The 25,187-nt window shown below is 38.4% G+C and overlaps 1 pseudogene; it reads left to right on the forward strand.

Annotated features, from left to right (window-relative positions):
• Positions 1–2,678: 2,678 nt before the first annotated feature.
• LOC127675561 (non-POU domain-containing octamer-binding protein-like) lies at positions 2,679–4,058 on the forward strand (annotated as a pseudogene).
• The last annotated feature ends 21,129 nt before the right edge of the window (positions 4,059–25,187 follow it).

Below are 25,187 nucleotides of genomic sequence, written 5' to 3' on the forward strand. Positions count from 1 at the left end.
TTTAATCATGTGTATGTGTGTTGTGGGGTATATGCATGTGATTGAAACACTCCCCAGAGGGAATGTGTTATATCCCCTTGGAACTGGAGTTGCAGGCACTTGTGAGCTCCCTGACATGGGTGCTGGAAATCAAACTCAGGTCCCCTGTAAAACCATTTGTTTATTGGGAACACATTATCTTTGATGGTATCTCATTTCTTTCTGTTATTCATGTATCTGTTCTGATTTGGACCTCTGTTGGCATTTACATGTGTTTCAGGATTGCCTTCATGCCTCTGTCCTTTATGTACTATTATTTGACAGACCTCTCTTGGGATCCCCATTGCCATTCAGAGGGGTTAAAGTAGACAGCCAAAATTACCACAGAAAAACAATTTGTAAATAACACACAAATTGAGATGTTGTAAGAAGCAATTGGAAACATCAGTATGTACCCAATGATATTAACAAGGAAAAGAACTAGAAAATGCAGAAGACAAAGTAGACACTGAAAAATTATTAAGTCTGGGTTCTGTAGTATAAGTTGACCTTCTGGTCTTTTAAAACTCGTAGTACCTTGATTCAGGCTCTTCTGATTTTAAAGTTTCAATTGAGAATTCAGTTGTTATTCTAATGAGTTTTGTTATTTTTTCTTCACAACATTAAATATCCTTTGTTCTGTATATTCAGCATTTTAATTACGATATACCATAATTAAATAATATGGGGATTTTCGTTTCCGGTCCTATCTGGTCTTCTCTGTGTATCTTGTATCTGAATGGGTATGCCCTTCCCTAATTTGGGACAGTTTTTTTATCTATGATATTTTGGACATTCCGGACTATTCCCTTGTCCTGTGATTCTCTTTCCTTATCTATGCCTATAATAAGGAGATTTGGTCTTTTCAAGGTGGTCCACTCTTCCTACGTATATCCTTCAAAAATGAAAAATAATTAAATCTAAACAAACTAATAATTAAGTAATATAGAGAAGAGAGGTGTTATGTGACAAACTTCTGGGAAGATGTAACATATGCCTACTCATTCTAAGCAGGGAGCCCACAACAGACCAAAGTATAGAAACCACCAAAGTCCAACTTGGTGAACCTATGAGTTTTGTTGGAGTTATTTGCAGGAGTGTGGGTGAGGGGTTATGCACAAAAGCAGAAATGACTCAGACAGCTGCATCACCAAAGCCTACTCCAACCTGGGTAACAACTCATAAAAGCTAAGAACCTGGAGCTCACTGCAGCTCTGGTCTTAAACCTGTTTCATGCATCTAGCCTCCATTTCTTCCAAGCAGATGGTTGTCTGGTCTCAAAGTCTTTTATGCAACTTGGCTTGTTTTCTTTGCAGCTCTTTCAGGGAGGGGACTAGAGAATCTGGTCAATTTCAGGAACTTCCTGAAGCTATTTTGAGCTGTTTTTTTCCCTGAGCAAAGCACTTCCCTGCAGAGTGGAATGGTTCAATTTGGAGGAAATTGTTACATACATTTATCAGGGATATGATTCTGTCCTTTTGGGGTTTTGTTTATTTACCTTGTTTGGTTGCTAGAATAATACTGCATTTATAGACTGAGTTTAGGGGTGGTCTGTCTCTATTTTTGCATTTAAGAAAGATAGGATGTATTTTTTTTTCCTTGTCATCTGGTTTGGGGTTTGGTTTGTACTTGTGTTGTTTTCCAAGTTCTTGATTTGCATCTCCAAGTCATTATTAGTGGTCTTCCTGATCTTTTAATGAAGGCACTTAGGACTACAGGTATTAAAATAAGCATCCCAGAGGTTTTGTTATGTTGTTTTCCTTTTTGTTTAGTTTGAGAAATATCCTCCTTTCTTTTATGATTTCTTCTTTTACCTATTGCTCATTCCATAATGAGTTGTTTAATCTCCATGAGTTTATACACTGAACAGGATTTTTGTTTCTTGTTGATTTTAAGTTAGATCGAATTATGTTTGGCCACGATATATAAGATTATTTCAATTTTTCTATATTTGATAAGGTTTGTTTTGTATCTCAGCATGTGATCTACCTAGATCTACCTAGACCTACCTAGCTTCTGTGTGCTACTGAATAGAATGTATATTCTTTGGTGTTTGGGGGGATATTCTATAGATATCTTTTAGGTATAATTTAATTCTTAGGTTTCTCTGTTTATTTTTGTCCTGAGGATCTTTCCACTGGAGAAAGTGTGGTTGCAATTATCCACACCTATTGGGTTTGTGTTAATAGTTAAATGTTTAATTACATTAGTTTTTTTAAGAAATCATGTAAATCAAGAGTTGTTGCATATATATTTAGTACTGTGATATTTTCATGATTAATTGATTCCTCTTTGTCTCTTCTGATTAGTTTTAATTGAAAATATAATTTGTCGGATATCAGGATGGCACTGCCGGCATATTTCGTGACACCTCCCATCCCCCCTCCCACTTTTCATCTGTTCACTTTAAGGTCTGCCTGTTGTTAAAGCTAAGATGATTTTCTTGTACACAACAGATACATGGGGTTTGTTTCTTAATCCATTCATCTAGCCTGTGTCTTTCGAATGGAGACTTGAAACCATTAATAGAAATAATATTAAAAGATATGTGGGTCACCCTTACTCTGAGCAAAGAACTGTGGACAGAGGCAGTCAGGGTTAGAGAGAGCACTGGGAAGCAGACATTTTGCTGTGTGCAAATTGAAGTCAAGGGTTCAAAAATGCAGAGTAATGAAACATTTAACTTGGAGAAGCAAAATCATACTCCAAGGAAGCATCATCAACATCACCAGCAGCAGCAGCCACCAGCCCCACCAAGACCTGCAAATGAACAGCAGGTCAGCAGCAGTAATGAAGGCTTGACTATTAACCTGAAGAATTTTAGAAAACTTGGAGAGAAGACCTTGACCTAACGTAGCTGTCACTTTGTGGGCAATCTTCCTCCAGACATCCCTGAAGAGGAAATGAGGAAACATTTTGAGAAATATGGGAAAACAGGTGGAGTTTTCATTCATAATGATAAAAGCTTTGGCTTTATTCACTTGGAAACACAAACCCTAGTAGAAATTGCAAAAGTGGAGCTGGGCAATATGCCACTCCGTGGAAAGCAGCTGTGAGTGCACGTTGCATGTCACAGTGCATCCCTTACAGTTCGAAACCTTCCTCACTACGTGCGCAACAAACGGCTGGAAGAAGCTTTTTTATGGGTTTGTCCAGGTGGAGAGGGCTGTAGTCATTGTGGATGACCGAGAAAGGCCCTCGGGGAAAGGCATTGTTGAGTTCTCAGGGAAGCCACCTGCTTAGAAAGCTCTGGACAGATGCAGTGAAGGCTCCTTCTTTGTTAACCACATTTTCTCAGCCTGTGACTGTGGAGCCTATGGACCAGTTAGATGATGAAGTCCAGAGAAGCTAGTTATAAAAAAAACAGCAATTAACCAAAAAGGGAGAACAGCTACCCAGATTTGCACAGCCTGGGTCCTTTGAGTATGAGTATGCCATGCGCTGGAAGGCACTCATTGAGATGGAGAAGCAACAGCAGGATCAGGTGGACAGGGACATCAAGGAGGCTCGTGAGAAAATAGAAATGGAGGCAGTACGCCATGAGAGCACCAGGTTAGGCTAATGAGGCAGGATTTGATGAGATGTCAAGAAGAGCTTCAGAGAATGGAGGAGCTGCATAACTAAGAGGTTCAGAAACGGAAGCAGTTAGAACTCAGGCAGGAAGAGGACCTCAGGCGCCATGAGGAAGATATGAGGCGACAATAAGAAGAAATGATGCAATGACAGCAGGAAGGATTCAAGGGAACCTTCCCTGATGCGAGAGAGAACAAAAGATATGGATGGGCCAAATGGCTATGGGAGGGGCTGTGGGCATAAACAATAGAGGTGCCATGTCCCCTGCTCTTGTGTCACTTGGTACTCCAGCTCCTCCAGGACCTGCCACTATGATGCCAGATGGAACCCTTGGATTGACCCCACCAACAACTGAATGTTTTGGCCAAGCTGCTACAATGGAAGGAATTGGAGTAATTGGTGAAACTTCTCCTGCATTCAACTGCCCAGCTCTGGGAGCTGAAATTGCTCCAAATAAATGCCACTGATATTACATAAAGTTGCACTATCTAGTTTCCTGCAGTCCTTAAAAAAGGGCCCCTTTTGGACTAGCCCTACTACTCTAGGGAGTATGCTTGAAGGCAGAGGGGCAAGGGAGGGGTGGTATTTAACAAGTCAAAGTCTGTGGTATAGTGCTTTATCAAGTCGGTCTGGTGCATTCCTGAAGTATATTGATTGTTGAGGGCCTGGAGAACCATAGGAAAATGCACTCAGAGCTCCATTAATCTTAGTCATTCTTTCTTCTCCATTGTGTTTTAATTACTTTCTCATGTTTATTCCCCTTAACCCCAGAGACACTGCCATACATACCACAAAACATCAACATCCTCCAATGATCTAGCCCCATTCCTCCATTCACTCCCAGGTAAGAATTCAGACAAATGTCCACAGAGGTTACAGCACACATATGGTTCTGTTATATCTCATATATGACCCCTTCATGTTCTAAGGAAGACATTTTCTCTTAGAGGTTTTCATTTAGTATATCTTAAAAGAATCTTATGTTAACTTGCCTCCATCTTTTTCTCGGGTAAGGACTACACTTTTGTGTCGCTGATGTCGCTGTTCACAGTCTTTCTTGATAGGCCTAGTACAATCTTGGGAACAGGGTTGCTATGTGTTGAAGGTCTGACAGTAGCCCTTAGTTTTGCCTATCTTAGGTAGCTACACCGTGGATTTTAATTGGTGTACTATGATTTGTTCCAGACACCTTCAATTTGATTTTTTTTCTAAGAAATGGAGCAGTAATGCAGTATTACCTTATTAAAATACATTTGAAGACTTAAAAAAATATGTGTAGCTTATAGCCATTTGGATGCTTTTGCTTGTCTGTGCTCTTAGTTGTGTATTTTATCTTGTTAAGTTACAGCTTCATTTGTTTTCTTTCTAGAGTCTGTTGGCTGTGTTGATTCATGCCTTTCTCTAGTTTGAGTGCTTGCTTCTAGTATTATATTTAGTGTATGTGTGAAAGGGGTTGAATGTGAATTTTTCATAAACTTGTTTATTTATTCACTTTGCATCCCAATTGCAGCCTTCTCATCCCCTTCTCCCCTTCTCCTCTGAGAAGGGGGAAGTCCCTTGGGTACCAGCCTAACCCAGCATATCAAGTTAATGCAGCAGTAGGCATATCCTCTCCCAATGAACAGAGGGCTGTCCCTGACTCTCTTGCCCACCTGTGGATGTCAAAATTTTTAGGTTATTTTATCATAGAACGTTTTTCTTTTTCCTCCTATTATGCCACATACTTTTTTTTAGGTACAGTAATTCGGTTTGGCAGTCATGTTTTAAAACTTAAAATAGTATTGATCCAGGATCTTCTGTCTTTCAATGTGTTCACTGTGAAATTGAGTATTATTCTAATGGGTTTTCCTTTATACATCACCTCTGTTTTTTTCTCATAGGTTTCAGTATTTTTAAATTGTTCCATATATTTAGTATTTTGACTATGATAAGTCATGGGTGTTTCTCTTTTGATCATATCTAGTTCAGGTTCTGTGTGATTCTTGTATCTGTATAAGGATGTCTTTCCTTAATTTGGGGAAGTTTTCTACTATGAACAAAATTGTTCATATAGGAGAGGTGGTTGACAAACAAAAAGAGATTGGAGGCCACAGGCCTGAAACAAGGCATGTTTCCAGTTTCCATCTGCCCAGGATCTGATCCTCTGCCACAGGTCTCCATACCCAAATAGCACCTGGAGGGAACTAGCCTCCCAGGAGAGGACACAAGCTTATGAACACAGGCAAGGCCACGACATCTGCTCAGAAGAACCCACCCAGAACCATCAGGACACAGGAACTGAGGAGCAGCCTGGGACAGGAGCCTTCCAGTTTCCGTCTGCGTCCAGAGCTGAGCCGGTGCCACAGTGCTACAAACACAAATAGCACCAGGAGACAGCTGGTCTCCCAGGAGAGCCAACACACCTACAAGCACAAGTCAGACCACTACTTTTGTTCAAATTCCTGGCCCAAGAGGGACCCTCCCAAAGCCATCAGGACACAGGAAACAAGGAACATCTGGGGATAGGATCCTTCTCTTTTCTGTCTGCAACCCAGAGCTGACCCTGTACCACAGCTTTTTATAACCAAACTACTCCCAGAGAGAACTGGTCTCCCAGGAGTGTTGACACCATGCTTGCAGGAGGGACAAGCCATAGTCAGATATAGAAAGAACAGCTACCACCAGAGATAATCAGATGGCAAGAGGCAAGTGCAAGAACATAAGCAACAGAAACCAAGGTTACTTGGCATCAGAACCCAGTTCTCCCACCACAGCGAGTCCTAGATACCACAATACACCAGAAAAGCAAGACTCTGATTTAAAATCACATCTCATGATGATGACAGAGGACTTTAAGAAGGACATAAAAAAAACTCTCTTAAAGAAATAAAAGAGCTATCCTGGTTTTTTTTTTTTTTTTTTTTTTTTTTTTTTTTTTTTTGTTATTCCAGATGAATTTGAGAATTGCTCTTTCTAACTCTGTGAAGAATTGAGTTGGGATTTTGATGGGTATTGCATTGAATCTGTATATTGCTTTTGGCAAAATGGCCATTTTAACTATATTGATTCTGCCGATCCATGAGCATGGGAGGTTTTCCCATTTTTTGAGGTCTTCTTCCATTTCCTTCTTCAGAGTCTTGAAGTTCTTGTCATATAGATCTTTCACATGTTTGGTAAGAGTCACCCCAAGATACTTTATACTGTTTGTGGCTATTGTGAAGGGGGTCATTTCCCTAATTTCTTTCTCAGCCTGCTTATCCTTTGAGTATAGGAAGGCCACTGATTTGCTTGAGTTGATTTTATAACCTGCCACTTTGCTGAAGTTGTTTACAGCTGTAAGAGTTCTCTAGTGGAGTTTTTTTTGGGTCAGTTAGGTAGACTATCATGTCATCTGCAAATAATGATAGTTTGACTTCTTCCTTTCCAATTTGTATCCCTTTGACCTCCTTATGTTGTCTAATTGCCCGAGCTAGTACCTCAAGTACAATATTGAAAAGATAAGGAGAAAAGGGGCAGCCCTGTCTAGTCCCTGATTTTAGTGGGATTGCTTCAAGTTTCTCTCCATTTAGTTTGATGCTGGCTACCGGTTTGCTGTATATTGCTTTTACTATGTTTAGGTATGGGCCTTGAATTCCTGTTCTTTCCAAGACTTTAAGCATGAAAGGATGCTGAATTTTGTCAAATGCTTTTTCAGCATCCAATGAAATGACCATGTGGTTTTTTTTTTCTTTGAGTTTGTTTATGTAGTGGATTGCATTGATGGATTTCCGTATATTGAACCAACCCTGCATCCCTGGGATAAAGCCTACTTGATCATGGTGGATGATCGTTTTTATGTGTTCTTGGATTCGGTTGGCAAGAATTTTTTTGAGTATTTTTGCATCGATGTTCATAAGGGAAATTGGTCTGAAGTTCTCTTTCTTTGTTGGATCTTTGTGTGGTTTTGGTATCAGCATAATTGTGGCTTCGTAGAAGAAATTGGGGAGTGTTCCTAGGATAGCTAAAACTATTCTCAGCAACAAAAGAAATTCTGGGGGAATCAGTATCCCTGACCTCAAGCAATACTACAGAGCAATAGTGTTAAAAACTGCATGGTATTGGTACAGTGACAGGCAGGCAGATCAATGGAACAGGATTGAAGATCCAGAAATGAACCCGCACACCTATGGCCACTTGATCCTTGACAAAGGGGCTGAAAACATCCAATGGAAAAAAGATAGCCTTTTCAACAAATGGTGCTGGTTCAACTGGAGGTCAGCATGCAGAAGAATGCGAATTGATCCATCCTTGTCTCCTTGTACTAAGCTCAAATCCAAATGGATCAAGGACTTCCACATAAAGTCAGACACTCTGAAACTAATAGAAAAGAAACTGGGGAAGACCCTTGAGGACATCGGTACAGGGAGAAAGTTTCTGAACAGGTCACCAATAGCATATGCTCTAAGATCAAGAATTGACAAATGGGACCTCATAAAATTACAAAGTTTCTGTAAGGCAAAGGACACCATCAAAAGGACAAATCGGCAACCAACAAATTGGGAAAAGATCTTCACCAATCCTACATCAGATAGAGGGCTAATATCCAATATATATAAAGAACTCAAGAAGTTAGACTCCCAGAAAACCAAACAACCTATTAAAAAATGGGGTACAGAGTTAAACAAAGAATTCTCACCTGAAGAACTTTGGATGGCAGAGAAGCATCTTAAAAAATGCTCAACTTCATTAGTCATTAGGGAAATGCAAATCAAAACAACCCTGAGATTTCACCTTACACCAGTCAGAATGGCTAAGATTAAAAATTCAGGAGACAGCAGGTGTTGGCGAGGATGTGGAGAAAGAGGAACACTCCTCCACTGCTGGTGGAGTTGCAAATTGGTACAACCACTCTGGAAATCAGTCTGGCGGTTCCTCAGAACACTGGGCACCTCACTTCCAGAAGATCCTGCTATACCACTCCTGGGCATATACCCAAACGATTCCCCAGCATGTAATAAGGATACATGTTCCACTATGTTCATAGCAGCCCTATTTATAATTGCCAGAAGCTGGAAAGAACCCAGGTATCCCTCAACAGAAGAGTGGATGCAAAAAATGTGGTATATCTACACAATGGAGTACTATTCAGCCATTAGAAACAATGAATTCATGAAATTCTTAGGCAAATGGATGGAGCTGGAGAACATCATACTAAGTGAGGTAACCCAGACTCAAAAGATGAATCATGGTATGCACTCACTAATAAGTGGATATTAACCTAGAAAACTGGAATACCCAAAACATAATCCACACATCAAATGAGGTACAAGAAGAAAGGAGGAGTGGTCCCTTGTTCTGGAAAGACTCAGTGAAGCAGTATTTGGCAAAACCAGAACGGGGAAGTGGGAAGGGGTGGGTGGGAAAACAGGGGGAGGGAAGGGGGCTGATGGAACTTTTGGGGAGTGGGGGTCTAGAAAAGGGAAATCATTTGAAATGTAAATAAAAATATATCAAATAAAAAAAAGAAATAAAAGAAAACACAGGTAAACAGGTAGAAGCCCTTAAGAGGAAACACAAAAATCTTAAAGAATTACGGGAAAACACAAGCAAAGAGGTAAAGGAATTGAACAAAACCATCAAGGATCTAAAACTGAAACAGAAACAATAAAGAAATCACAAAGGGAGACAATCCTGGAGATAGAAAACCTACAAAAGAGATCAGAAGTCATAGATGCAAGCATCATCAACAGAATACAAGAGATAAAAGAGAGAATCTCAGGTGCAGAAGATACATAGAAAACAATGGCCCAACAGTCAAAGAAAAACCAAAATGCAAAAACTCCTAATCCAAAACATCCAGGAACTCTAGGACACAATGAAAGACCAAACCTAAGGATAATGGGTATAGAAGAGAGTGAAGATTCCTAAATTAAAAGGCCAGTATAACAAAATTATAGAAGGAAACTTCCCTAACCTAAAGAAAGAGATACAAGATAAACATACAAGGAGCCTACAGAAGTCCAAATAGATTGGACCACACCAGAAATTCCTCCTGTCACATAATAATCAAAACACCAAATGCAGTAAACAAAGAATATTAAAAGCAGTAAGGGAAAAGGTCAAGTAACGTATAAAGGCAGACCTATCAGAATTACACCAGACTTCTCACCAGAGACTGTGAAAATGAGAACATCCTAGGCAGATCTCATACAGACCCTAAGAGAATACAAATGCCAGCCCAGACTACTATTCCCAATAAATCTCTCAATTACCATAGATGGAGAAACCAAGATATTCCATGAAAAAAAAAAACAAATTTACACAATATCTTTTCACAAATCTAGCCCTTCAAAGGATAATAGATGGAAAATGCCAACACACGGAGGGAAACTACACCCTAGACAAAGCAAGAAAGTAATCTTTCATCGAACACAAAAGAAGATAGCCACACAAACATAATTCTGCCTCTAACAACAAAAATAACAAGAAGTAACAATTACTTTTCTTTATTATCTCTTAATATCAATGGACTCAATTCCCCAATAAAAAGACATAGACTAGCAGACTGGATACTTAAATAGGACCCAGTATTTTGCTGCATACAAGAAACGCACCTCAGAGTCAAAGATAAACACTACCTCAGAGTAAAGGGCTGGAAAACAATTTTCCAAGCAAATGGTCCTAGGAATCAAGCTGGAGTAGCCATTCTAATATCGGATAAAACTGACTTTCAACCAAACGTCATCAAAAAAGATAAGGAAGGACACTTCATACTCATCAATGGAAAAATTTACCAAGAAGAACTCTCAATTCTGAGCATCTATGCTCTAAATACAAGGGCACCCACATTCATAAAAGAAACTTTACTAAAGCTCAAAGCAAACATTGTACCCCACACAATAATTGTGGGTGACTTCAACACCCCACTCTCCTCAATGGACAGATCAGGGAACCCAGACTAAACAGAGACACAGTGAATCTAACAGAAGTTATGGACCAAATGGATTTAACAAATGTCTATAGAATATTTCATCCTAAAGCAAAAGAATATACCTTCTTCTCAGAACCTCATGGTACCTTCTCCAAAACTGATCATATAATCTATCGAAAAGCAAACCTCAACAGATATAATCAGATTGAAATAATACCACGCATCCTATCAGATCACTATGGATTAAGACTGGTCTTCAATAGCAAGAAAAACAATAGACAGCCCACATACACATGGAAGCTGAACAACAATCTACTCAATGATAACTTGATCAAGGAAGAAATAAAGAAATTAAAGACTTTTTAGAATTTAAATGAAAATGAAAGTACAACATACCCAAACTTATGGGACACGATGAAAGCAGTGCTAAGATGAAAACTCAAAGTTCTGAGTGCCTCCAAAAAGAAACTGGAGAGAACATACACTGGCAGCTTAATAGCATACCTGAAAGGTCTACAACAAAAAGAAACAAATACACCCAAGAGAAGTAGAAAGCAGGAAATAATCAAAATCAGGGCTGAAATCAAGCAAGTAGAAACAAAACAAACTATACAAAGAAACAACAAAACCAGGAGCTGGTTCTTTGAGAAAATCAACAAGATAGATAAACCTTTAGCCAGACTAATCAGAGGGCACAGGGACAAATTAACAAAATCAGAAACGAAAAGGGAAATATAACAACAGAAACTGAGGAAATTCAAAAAATTATCAGATTGTACTACAAAAGCCTATACTCAACACAACTGGAAAATCTGGATGAAATGGACAATTTTCAAGACAGATGTCAAATACCAAAGTTAAATCACGGTCAGATAAACCATCTAAACAGTCCCATAACCCCTAAATAAATAGAAGCAAAAAGTCTCCCAACCAAAAACAGCCCAGGAACAGATGAGTTTAATGCAGAGTTCTTTCAGACCTTCAAAGAAGATCTAATATCAATATTCTTCAAACTATTCCACAAAATAAAAACAAAAGGAACACTACTCAGTTCATTTTATGAAGCCACAGTTATGCTGATACCAAAAGCTCACAAAGACCCAACAAAGAAGGAGAACTTCAGACAAATTTCTCTTATGAATATCGTTGCAAAAATACCCAATAAAATTCTCACGAACCTGATCCAAGAACACATCAAGGCTTCTCACTCTCTCCCTATTCAAGATAGTACTTGAAGTTCTAGCTTGATCAATTAGACAACAAAAGGAGGTCAAAGGCATACAAATTGGAAAGGAAGAAGTCGAAATATCACTCTTTGCAGATGATATGATCGTATACTTAAGTGACCCCAAAAATTCCACCAGAGAACTCCTAAAGCTGATAAACAACTTCAGCAAAGTGGCTGGTTATAAAATTAACTCAAAGAGATCAGTAGCCTTCCTCTACTCAAAGGATAAACAAGCTGAGAAAGAAATGGAAATGACACCCTTCACTATAGTCACAAATAATATTATATACCTTGGTGTGACTTAAACCAAGCAACTTAAAGATCTGTATGACAAGAATTTCAAGCCTCTGAAGAAAGAAATCGAAGAAGATCTCAGAAGATGGAAAGATCTCCCATGCTCATGAATTGGTGGGATTAATAGAGTAAAAATGGCCATCTTGCAGAAAGCAATATAGTGATCCTATGCAATCCCCATCAAAATTCCAAATCAATTCTTCATAGTGCTAGAAAGAGCAATCTACAAATTCATTTGGAATAACAAAAAAATCCAGGATAGCAAAAAATATTCTCCACAACAAAAGAACTTCTGGAAGAATCACTAGCCTTGATCTCAAACTCTATTACAGAGCAATAGTGACAAAAACAAAAATACCTGTATGGTATTGGTACAGAGACAGGCAGGAAGATCAATGGAATAGAATTGAAGACCGAGAAATGAACACACACACCTATGGTCACTTTATATTTGACAAAGGACCTAAAACAGTGGAAGAAAGACAGCATTTTCAACAAATGGTGCTGGATCAACTGGCAGTCAACATGTAGAAGAATGCAAATTGTTCCATTCTTATCTCTTTGTACAAATGTCAAGTCCAAGTGGATCAAGGACATCCACATAAAACCAGATACACTGAATCTAGTAGAAGAGAAAGTGGGTAAAAGCTTTGAACACATGGGCACAAGGAAAATATACTGAACAGAACACTAATGGCCTATGCTCTAAGATCAACAACCGACAAATGGGACCTCATAAAATTGCAAAGCTTCTGTAAGTTAAAGGACACTCTCAATAGGACAACACAGCAACCAACAGACTTGGAAAAGATTTTTGCCAATCCTATATCTGATAAAAGGCTAATATCCAATATATACAAAGAACTCTAGAAGTTACACTCCAGAGAACCAAATAACCCTATCAAAAATGAGGTACAGAGCTAAACAAAGAATTCTCAACTGAGGAAACTCGAATGGCTGTGAAGTACATAAAGAAATATTCAAAATCCTTAGTAATCAGGAAAATGCAATTCAAATGACCCTGAGATTTCACCTCACACTGATCAGAATGGCTAAGATCAAAAACTCAGGTGACAGCAAATGCTGGAGAGAATGTGGAGAAAGAGGAACACTCCTCTATTTTTGGTGGTATTACAAGCTGGTACAACTACTGTGGAAATCAGGTTGGTGTTTCCTCAGGAAACTGGACATAGTACTACCTGAGGACCCAGCTATACCACTCCTGGGCATATATACCCAGAAGATGTTCCAACATATAACAAGAACACATGCTCCTCTATATTCATAGCAGCTTTATTTATAATAGTCAGAAGCTACAAAGAACCCAGATGTCCTTCAACAGAGGAATGGATACAGAAAATGAGGAACATTTACATAATGGAGTACTACTCAGCTATTCAAAAGAACGACTTCATGAAATTCTTAGGCAAATGGATGGAACTAGAAAATATGATCCTGAGTGAGTTAATTCTTTTGAACACACATGGTATGCACTCACTGATAAGTAGACATTAACCCAAAAGCTCTGAATACCCAAGATACAATTCACAGACCACATGAAGCTCAAGAAAAAGGAATAGCAAAGTTTGGGTGCTTTGGTTCTTCTGAGAAGGGGAACAAAATACTCACTGGAGCAAATATGGAGATAAAGTGTAGAGCAGAGATGGAAAGAAAGGCCATCCAGAGACTGTTTCACCTGGGGATTCATCCCATATACAGTCACCAAACCCTGACACTTGTGGATGCCAAGAAATGCTTGCTGAAAGGAGCCTGAAATGGCTGTGTCCTGAGAGGACCTGCCAGAGCCTGACATATACAGAGGTGGATATTCACAGTCAACCATTGAACTAAGCACAGGGTCCCCAATGGAGGAGCTAGAGAAAGGACCCAAGGAGCTAAAGGGGTTTGCAACCCCATAGGAAGAACAACAATATCAACCAACCAGACCTGCCCCCCTGCCCAGAGCTCCCAGGGACTAAACCACCAACCATGGAGTACACATGGAGGGACTCATGGCTCTGACAGCATATGTAGCAGAGGACGGCCTTGTTGTGTATCAGTGGGAGGAGAGGTCCTTGGTCCTATGAAGGTTCGATAGATGCCCCAGTGTAGGGGAGCACCCTCATAGAAGCAGTGGGAGGGGGCATGGGATGGGGGTTTCAGAGAGGGGGGAACCGGATAAGGGGTTTAACACTTGAAATAATAAAGTAAAAATAAATAAATAATAAATAAAATTTAAAAATTATCATTAATAGTGTATGCGTACGTGTATTTGTATGTATATGTTGTACGTAGCTGTCTGCAGAAGCCAGAAAAGTGAAACAGATCCCTGGAGCTGAAATTATAAGTGATTGCGATCTGATGTGTATGCTAGGTACCAAAAGTACCCCTGCAAGAGCATTACGTACTCTTAAACACTGAAGTCAAAACTCTCATTGTGTTGGGATTAGTCAATTGTATTATATTCAGTAGTATTTGTTTTATGGAATTAGGTATTTCAGTGTTTGATATGTATGCATAAAAATTGTTTTTTGTGAATTGTTTCTTTTTCTTATTAAATAAGAAGTGTCTTTTAAAAAATTATGTTTCTTTTGGGGCAAGTGTTGACCATGGAGTACGTGTGGAGGTTAGAGGACAATCTGCAGTATTCTCTTCTCTCCTTCCATGATGTGGGTAATAGGGCTCAAACTCAAGTTTTCATGTGGTGACAGTGCCTTTGCATTTTGAGTCATCTTGACAATCTTCTCAGTCAAGAATGTGACCTTCTTTATCTTTTTTGAGCAAAAGTGATTTGAAATCTATTTTGCTGAATACTGGTATAACTATATCTACTTGCTTGTGAAGTCCATTTCTTTGAAATATCTTTTCCATACTACTATTCTAAGATTGTATTTGTTTTTGCCAGTCATGTAATATTTTTCATACACAACAAATAGATGAATCTTCTTTATATGCAGTCAGATAGTCTGTATCTTTTGTTTGGGAGATTCTATTGAAAAATATGTATTGATTTTTTTCTCCCAGTTTTCTTGTTTAAAATTCAAGTCTTGTTTTCATAGGATATATTTTGAATATGTTTTCCCTGCCCCTGGACTCTTCCCAGATTCTTCCAACCTCCTAACCCTTTATGTTCTTTATCCTCTCAAAAGATAAAACAAATAAATGACCCCCCCCACACACACACACATGAAATTTGTTTTTTGTTAGCCAACTACTTCTGGTTCTTGTTACTTTGTTATTTCTGCAATGTCTGGCACCTTTCTAATAATTACTTGTTTATATATTGTTTTGGGCTGGAGAGATGGCTCAGTGGTTAAGAGCACTGACTGCTCTTTCAGAGGTCCTGAGTTCAAATCCCAGCAACCACATGGTGGCTCACAACCACCTGTAATGGAATCTGATGCCCTCTTCTGGTGTGTCTGAAGACAGCTACAGTGTACTTACATATAATAAATAAATAAATTTGATATATTGTTTCAATGCAGCTTGTATTTTCAAGTGACCTAATAGATGTGGGTTTTTTCTTTGCAGTTTGTTGAATAGTTTCATGTGTATTTTACAGTACAGGCTGAGTGGTCATAAATGCCTTAATTTATGTTTATCATGGATAATTTTTCTTCATCCTTCAATTATTAAGGATAACTTCCTTAGAAATAATAAGCTGTGCTGAGAGTTATTGTGTTTTATTAAGACTGATGTACATTATTCCATGAACTTCTGCCTTTTATAGTTTCTAAGAAATATTCTATATTCTGGTATGTTTGCTTTATTTTTTGACATTGTGTTCTGTCAGCTCTGGATATTCCTTTGTTCTGTGTATTTGGTGTCTTCATTATGAAATATAATTTAGCATATAATATAATGAGATTCTTTTCTGGTCGTGTCTATTTGATATTCTAAACACTCCCTGTTTATGGATGGTCATCTTTTCCCCTAAATGAGGGAAAACATTTATAAACATTTAGGATTTCATTAAATATATTCTGTAGGCCTTTAGCCTGTACTTCTCTTTCTATTCCCATATCTTGTAAATTTGATCTCTGAAAGATGTCTCATCAATTTTGCATATTCTGTTCACATTTTCTTATTGTGTTATTACTATCTATGCAATTTATCTACCTTATATCTAAGCCCTGATATTCTTCCATCTGATTCATCCTATTGTTGAAGCTTGCTACTAAGTTTCATGTTTGACTGATTGAGTGTTTCATTTTTAAAACTTCAATTTGATTTTTTTCAGTATATCTATCTCTTTTTGAAATTCCTCATTCATATCCTGTACTGACTTCCTTATTTTCTGTAGTTCTTTGTTACTCATCCCTTTTGAGTTCATTCAGGAGTTTGTTTTCTTTGACTTTTCTGGACATCTTCATAGTCATTTTTTTTAAAGTACTTGGGATTTTGTCTAATCTCTTCTCACTTGGCTCCATCACTGTGGACTTGATTTGCCTCAATTTTTCATGTTTCTTGATTTTCCTGCATCAAGCCTTACACATTTGGGATTAGATCAGTGGTTGAACTTATGTCAACCACCCACATTGTTTTAATTCAGTTATTTGTAAAGTTCAAGTGAGACTAGTCTGTAGCATGTCTGCATGTTGTTCCTCTGCACTGATTTGAGTATGTGACTCGGAGGCCCCAAACCTTTATTCCGTCAGTGCACTGAGATGTCTATCTCTAGCCATAAATAAGCAATAAGCTGACATGAATTAGACCCTAGATTTTAGGCACATGCAATTGCTTTTCTTCTTATGGAAAGTTCCTAACTATCAGCCAGATTTTTTGAATCAAAAAAATCTAAGGGAAAATCCTCTCTATCTAGAGATATTCTGCAAGCCTATTCTAAGAGTATGGTCCCATGATACTTGTCCTGGGTGCTAGAGTGGATGATACAGAGTGGGACTTTTACCTCTCTGTCCTTTTGTCCAGTCCTCCAACACAGTAATGGACATGTTTAAAAAAACAAATGAGGTTTGTGATCAACTATGTAAATCGATCACCCTGCCCAACATGGAATCATGCAAGACCAACTAGGAAAGATCTTATCCCAGAGCTGAGGGGTAGAGCAAATCAGACGATGTTTAGGCCATGGTATCATCAGAGAAAATTGGGAAGAGATGGTAGTTGTAAAAATTACAATGAGGTTGCCCTGTGTATGGTATCACTTTTCTATAACCCCACCCTTAGAAGGTTAAAACAAGAGGATTGTGATTTTGAGAACATCCTATGCTTCATAGTGAAACTTTGTTTTAATGCCAACAAAAAGTGAAGTCATTGTGCTCTTATATAGTAATTAATCTGGTTGTTATTGAGAAATTGTTCTTAAGCATTATTACCCGACATTACCTTGGCTCCTTTTTGTATTCTGTTTATAATTCTTTCAGCACAAGCATATTTCAAGAATTTTCTTACCAAATCAATTACATCTCTTAACATCCTTTAAGACTGAAGTCTAAAAGTAAATAGATGGGATTTGTAACAGCCTTGAACGGAAAATAAATATTTTGAGCAGAGACATGTGTGCCTCTCCCACTTGCTATGACACTATTGAGACAATGGACCCAGAGAATTAAAATTTCCACAAGAATCCTACGCTACAATAAAGGAAAGGCTGGAGCTCTGCTTCCTGACAGGAAGAAATTGCCTCCCAGAAAGAGATTTTACACGGTTCTGATGAATTATGGGACTACCTTGCAGGACAGATTCGGGCCAAAACAACAATGAGTGGGACCATACTTTGTCCAAAATTGCTTAATTATGCACATTTCTTGTACCTACTGGGTTGTATTTTAAAAGTAGGATAAGTAAGACATGGAGAGCAAGTCAGTAAGCAATGTTCCTCTGTGGTCTCTGCTTCAGTACCTGCCTCCAGGTGCCTGCCGTGCTTGAATTCCTGCTTTGGCTTTCTTCAATGATGAACTCTGATCAGGATGTGCAAGTCAAATAATCCCTTTCCTCCTCAAGTTGCTTCTGGTCACGGTGTTGTATCACAGCAATAGGAAGCTAACTAGGCCATTTAAGAGGCTGGTAGCCCGGCCTAGCTAACTGCAGTTTCCTTTTATATGCCTTCTTTACAAACTGCTGCCAAAATCACACACACAACCAAGGCCCAGATCATGAGAGTCTACCAAGAATTCTCTAAATCATAAAACTGAACAGCGAGAATGCTCACAAAAAATCAGATAAAAATCAAAAAACCCTTTTCTTTTACTAATTCAGTAATATGTGTGTTTATAAATAACAAACACACAAGGATCAGGAGAAGTAGGACAAGACTTGGATGAGCTAGAAATTATCTGGCAATTTAACAAATGGGACCCATTAGCCAAGCATATGCCTCCTGCCTGGCTTCCCCAATGCTATTACTAGGCACTTAGTTCCATGAGCCTACTTCCTACTTTCTCGCTGTTTAAAAAGAAACCTGGGAAATGGAAATTGGTAGAGAGCAATGGACTTATTTGCAATTAGACCAATTTGAGTAGATAGAGTACTTTTTTATAGCACTGTTACAATTTTATAGAAAAGCAGAAAACAAAAATCATGAAAGATGCACATGCATATGTTAATTTAACTGTGAGATAAACTGGTAGAACTATGGGCAGGATTCTCCTCTTCGTAGCTCTGGGGTTCGAGCCTTTCCTTTTGCTCAGGATGGGATTCCTGGGAAATGGTCAGTTCTCTGGGAGGACAGTGCTTAAATGATCTCGCAGTCTAAGAAAGAGGCAAACAGCCTTCTTTAGAACACCTCATCTACCATGACTCCCAGTGTCCACTGCTGGTTTTGAGTTTCTATTGCCTTTTCCCCCTCTCTCCTTCTGCCACAGTTTTTGTCCCTTCTGTCTCTACCCCATACTGGCCTGTTCTCTGTATGTGGTGTCACAGGCCTTTAATCCCAGCAATTTGGAGGCAGAGACAGACAGATTTCTGAGTTCGAGGCCAGCCTGGTCTACAGAGTGAGTTCCAGGACAGCCAGGGCTACACAGAGAAACCTGTCTCAAAAAAAAAGAAAGAAAGAAAGAAAAGAAAGGAAAGGAAAGGAAAGGAAAAGAAAAGAAAGGAAAGGAAAAGAAAGGAAAAGAAAAGAAAAGTATGTTTCATTTTCAGAACCTTTGTCTTTGAAGTTGGTTCCTGCTCTCTGCAGTTACATTCACTATGTAAATGAGGCTGAGTTGTCTCCATTTGGGACCTAGTCCCCCAAGATGAAGTCATTTTCATTCTGTTCTATTTTCTAGAGTTTTCATTCTTTGCTAGTGAAATTTCTTTGACTTTCTGAAAACATCTACCTCAGCTAGTTCCTGCTCTCCAACTGTTTCTGGTTATTTCCTGGAAATTCTAGCAGTCAGTGTGTAAGTATTACTTGCAATTTTCTTAAAATATCTGGAGATCATTAATCCTAATGTTTTCAATTTTATGATCTTTCTGCTGAATTTCTCACATATATCACAAGTGGTATTTATTATTTCTGATGTTATAAGCATGAATACACACTAATTATACAGATGTTTCACTATGGCTTTTTATGCATATCATCAACATGCTTGGCTAACTCTTCATTCTCTTGCCCATCCTTTTCGATCCCTTCCTGTTTTCCTTTCCCTTTCCATAATCATTCCTATGTACTTTGAAGACACAGTTGAAATGTCTTATTACATTTATTTATGTCAGTATTCACTCAAATATGCCGCAACACCTCTGTGGAAGTCAGGGAACAACTTGTATTACTCAGTTCTCTACCTCCATCATACAGGTTTTGGGGATCACACTTAGATCATCAGGTTTGGTGGCAAGTGCCTTTCCCAGTAAGCCATCTCATAGGCCTCTTAAGACAAAGTTTTGTTAATTTGTTTTCTCATAAAATAGAAAAATTGCAATAGTGTTTTTCTGTGTATGGCTTGCTTGGCTTAAATTAAGATATCTACTTGTATTCATTTACCTACAAATTATATAACTTAGTGCTTCCTTGTGATTGAATATGACTGTACAGTTAATCTTAACTGTCAAATTGACTGCATTGGGAGATATTAGTGAGGGGCTGAAGAGATGCCTCAGTTGTTAAGAGCACTGACTGCTCTTCCAGAGATCCTGAGTTCAAGTCCCAACACCCATATTGTGGCTCACAACCATCTGTAATGGGATCTGATGTCCTCTTCTGGCGTATCTGAAGACAGCTACAGAGTACTCATATAAATAAAACAAATTTAAAAAAGATTTTTAGTGAAACATAACACTATGTATATCTGTGACGATGCAACAAAAGACAATCAGATCCAGAATGTTTGGATCTAGTGAATAGGTTGATGTCTTAATGAATTTACATTATTGCAGCATTGCTGAAAGATGGTGGCAAGTATAAGGTAAAATTTTATTGGAGGAAGAAGGTCAGTGGCACTGTAGTTTGGGAGTTATAGCTTGCCCTGAAACCTCCTTATACCCTCTTCTTCTCTGATTCATGTCCACTGCCATGTGAACTGCTCTGTTCCCTTCCCTGACATGATGGACTAAGCCCTCTGAAAGTATGAGTCAAATTATTCTTTCTTTTTTGAAATTGTTCTATCATATATTTTGTCACAGAAATGAGAAAAATAAGGAACAGTAGTACTTAATTGTATAATAATGTAAAGGGTTAAAATATAGAAAATAAGCACTGGGGAACCTGGGTCAGGCAGCCTCTCGCACCCTCAGTTAGGACTCAGAAGAACATATCCTTTAAAAACAAAACAAAATGAACAAATCCTTTTCTTTATCTGGGGGCAGGGTGGGTACTGGACAAAGGCTAAATACATTTGCTAGCACTCTGGGCCTTTTTGTTTTTCCCTGAGTCCCAGCTCTCCATTTGTCATGCGGATAACTGGTTCTATTACATATACATACATATATTTATATGATATGTTTTATATATGCATATTATATATATATTGTCATTCACTCTTCTGGATTTTTTTAGACATAATTTCAGATATTGTGAATAGTGCAATAACAAATTTAAGTATATGGTTGAATTGTTTTGCATACTGATGTCATTCTCTTTGAATAAATATCCATGATTAGTTTATGTGGATTATATACTGACTCTACTTTAATTCTTATGTACCTCCATAGTGTTTTCCATAGTCGCTGTACTGATTTACATTCTCACCAAAAGTAAGTAAGATTGTTTTGTCTTCGGACTATCACTTTTTTTAATTTTGTTTTTATGATTAGCAGTTCTGACTGAGGCAAAAGGTATCTTACAGTTTTGAGTGCTGGTTGTAAATTGAACTGAACATTTTCAAATACATATATTTGCTATTTACATTACTTCTTTTGAAAAGTGTCTGCCCAGATCATTTGCCAGGTTTTTATTCTATTATTTGTTATTTTAAGGTAGTTTCAGGTTTTATGAATTAGAGATATTAACTCTGTCAGATGAACCATAGGGAGATTTTCCCCCCTCTGTGTTGTTTTTTTTTTTTTGTTTAGATGATTTTGTAAATGGATATAATCTTATTTGTTAATTACTTCTTTAATTTCCTAGCTTTTTATTTCTAAGACTTGAATTTTTTCAAAATCTTTGTCTTCTTATTGAATTGCTCTTTCTTATCTTGTATTGTCTTCCTTAACTTATTCAGCTGTTGTCATTAGTTTCCTCATTGATTTCAATGAACATTTTTTATAGCATTTTTTGAATTGTCTGAAATGTGTCATAGTGCTTGGCATTTGTCGATAGACAGTTCTGACCTTTTGTGGGAGTCATGTTGCCTTTGTGTCTATGTTGAGATGCATGCTTCTAGCATAATGGGCTTCTCTTCTAATCATATGTATAAGATGTCTTTTTCATGTTTTCTGGAATTTATTCTCCTTTAACATGGAACATAAAATCTGAGATTTCATCAGTATCTTGGGACCAATTCTGGGGAGGCATGTTGTTCCTTCCCCCCTTCAAATGAAAGTCCCAAGAGATGCATGCCTTTTTGAGACATCCTGTGAACCAAAGGCATCAATGTTAAACTGAAATCTGTTATACTCCAGGTGTTAGTTTCCTGTACCTTGTTTGATTTTATCCCCACTACTTTTGACACAATTTTACTGTGTCAGAGTTTTAGAATCCTGCTTTTCTGTAGGTCTCACAAGAGTGATGGCTTTCCAGTAGTTCTGAGAAGTGTAGTGTAGATGGAAGAACGTATACTGTATTTTCTCCATACTTACTCCTCCAAATTTATGAATGATGTCCGAGCTGAAAGAATATGGGGAGGTCTCTTGTAAGAGCAGTGTCCACAAAGCTTGTGTTATTTTACTCTGTTGTCAATGAAGTAGATAGATGGCCTTAGAGTCAATCCTGGGTGTATCCTTCTCTGTCTAGTTGTGGTTATGGGCCTTTCTACCGTCTCATATTCTTTAAGTTGGAGGCCCTGCTAAAATTTGAGTGTGATTTATCCTAAAATGAGTAAAGTTAAGGTTTTCTCAACTGGGCTGCGTGTGTTACTTTAGTGCCAGAGCATTTACCTAATATGTTTGAAATGGTTGGCTTGGTATCTCATGGCACATATGAGAAAGACAAAACAGAACACATACAGGCAAATCAAAGAAAGAAACAAATCATAGATCAAATGAAAAGAATAACATTCAGAATAACAATACCAACAAAATCAGGAAGGAAAAAACAGTGAGAATAACATAAAGGGTTAAAATATAGAAAATAAGCACTGGGGAACCTGGGTCAGGCAGCCTCTCGCACCCTCAGTTAGGACTCAGAAGAGCATATCCTTTAAAAACAAAACAAAATGAACAAATCCTTTTCTTTATCTGGGGGCAGGGTGGGTACTGGACAAAGGCTAAATACATTTGCTAGCACTCTGGGCCTTTTTGTTTTCCCCTGAGTCCCAGCTCTCCATTTGTCATGCAGATAACTGGGCACCTCCTCTCTGCAAACAACAAGGCTCTCTCCTCTATCTTCCTTCTCCAAGGGTTATTCTCCCCTGTCCCATTGGTTTTGTCAGAACTCCAATAAAATCAGCCTCAGATTTAAAAGAAGAAAGAAAGAAAAAAGAATGAAGGAAGGAAGGAAGGAAGGAAGGAAAGAAAGAAAGAAAGAAAGAAAGAAAGAAAGAAAGAAAGAAAGAAAGAAAGAAAGAAAGAAAGAAAGAAAGAAAGAAAGAAAGGAAGGAAGGAAGGAAGGAAGGAAGGAAGGAAGGAAGGAAGGAGGAAGGGAAGAAAGGAAAAAAGAAAGAAGACTATGAAAATAAAGAGTTTAGAAGAAAGAAAACAAAAAATAAACAATAAAACAAAACAGTAGCAAAGCAGGGGTGTGTGTGTATGTCTGTGTGTGTCTAGTGTACAGTGGCATCTTTGGGATGTGTACCACTGAATGCCTGTTAAAGGGCATGTAATAGAGGTTATCCCTTGGTGTGGTAGACATATCTAGCCATAGCCATTAATTGTATTCTTACCTAAGGATGCAGCCTAGGAATCCACCAGTACAGAACATCACAGGAATCCACAAGTTGATCTAGTATATTGCAATACCTTCTGTCCCTTCTAGCCAATATGCTCATAGGCTTTGGAGTTTTTGTAACACCCACTGCTATCTGGTTTGCCATGCGACCTCCACATCCTAAATCCACCATAAAGCTTTCAGTCAGTGGAAGTAGCAGTACATAGGTGCCCAGAGATACATGCTCCCTAGCAGCAAAGAGCTGCTGGTATACTTCTGTATCCCCCTACCAAGGTTTAATATGAAAAAGTAAACTCAAGAAATGGTGCCATACTTCTACAGTCCCGTCTGCCAATACCTTTTATATTGACAACTCTCCAGCAAGCACAGGGAAGGAAACATCAATACCTGAGTTGTCCATTTGGGGTCTTACCACATAAATACTAAAAGAAATGTAATAGCACCTTACATGTTTATGGTGATATACAGTTCCAAAATGAGACTTGAAAATTAGAAACTGCTAGATCACTTGAGACATTAATAAGATCAGTATTGAAATTCTATCTCCCTGTTTTTGCAAGCAAGAGATTAAGATTTTACTGTCTCTAATATGTCTGCTCCTTGCTGCAAAATCTATCCTTGTCTGCTGCTCTGAGGACTAAAGCACACCAAAAAGAAGCTGTCTCTTTAAAAACAAGAACAATGGGGCTCAGCAGTTAAGAGCATTAGCTGCTCTCCTAAAGGACCCAAGTTTGATTCCCAGCACCTATACCGATCAAGTCATAACTTCCTGTAACTCTGGCTCCAGATGTGACACTCTCCTCTGGCTTCCATGCAAAACAGCTTACATGTTCTGTACTCACTCAGGCAATACACACCCCCACCCCCCACACACATGCACATACACACATGTGCATGCATACACAGACACACATGTGCACGCACATAAAGTCAATCAATTCATTAAATAATTAAATCTTTAAAAAAAACAGACAAGGATGTCACAAGTAGACGAGTGATTTTTTTCTAATCCCTGCTACCTTCCCCCCCCCCCCCCGCCCCATTTCCTTCTGAAAAATGTAGAAGTTGAGTCTCAGAGAAGTGACAGATTATTAGAGTACCCCAAAGACTCCTCTCTAGCCTGAGTCCCACCGCACCCCACTCAGTCTGCCTTTCCCAGGGGAGTATCAAAACTGTGAAGACATTTCAGAGAATTGTTTGAATCTCACCTGCTCAGTTGTGATGCTAAAATGATAGCGGGTTTCTCTATGCAGTCCAGGATGTCCTGGAACTCGCTCTGTAGAATAGGCTGACATCTTGCTCAGAGATCTGCTTGCCTTTCCCTTCCAACTGCTGAGATTAAAGGTGTATAGTTTTAATTGCACAAAACTCAATAACTTGTTATATTGGAGTTTTTGCATGTTTGCTTTAAAGTTAAGCCATTTCTGTTTTATAAACCAAACAAAAATTCAAAGATGAAAAATCACTATTTTCAAGTAGTAATAAAAACAAAAAAAGGATAAAACAAAGTAGTAGCCACAACAACTAAAGGTCAAATGATGTGAAGTAAATAAAATCTAGGATTAAAATTAAATATCCAGTCAAGTCAATCACGACAACTAACTCAACAAAATTTATGTAAAAATGAAAGATTTTTAAAACTTTAATGTGCCCCACATACAGACTATCTTAGCACTCAGCTGTTTGGAGGCAGAGGCAGAGGCAGAGGCAGAGGCAGAGGCAGAGGCAGAGGCAGAGGCAGAGGCAGAGGCAGA

The sequence above is a fragment of the Apodemus sylvaticus genome, chromosome X (genome assembly GCF_947179515.1).
Source record: "Apodemus sylvaticus chromosome X, mApoSyl1.1, whole genome shotgun sequence".
In the NCBI taxonomy this organism is placed as follows: domain Eukaryota; kingdom Metazoa; phylum Chordata; class Mammalia; order Rodentia; family Muridae; genus Apodemus; species Apodemus sylvaticus.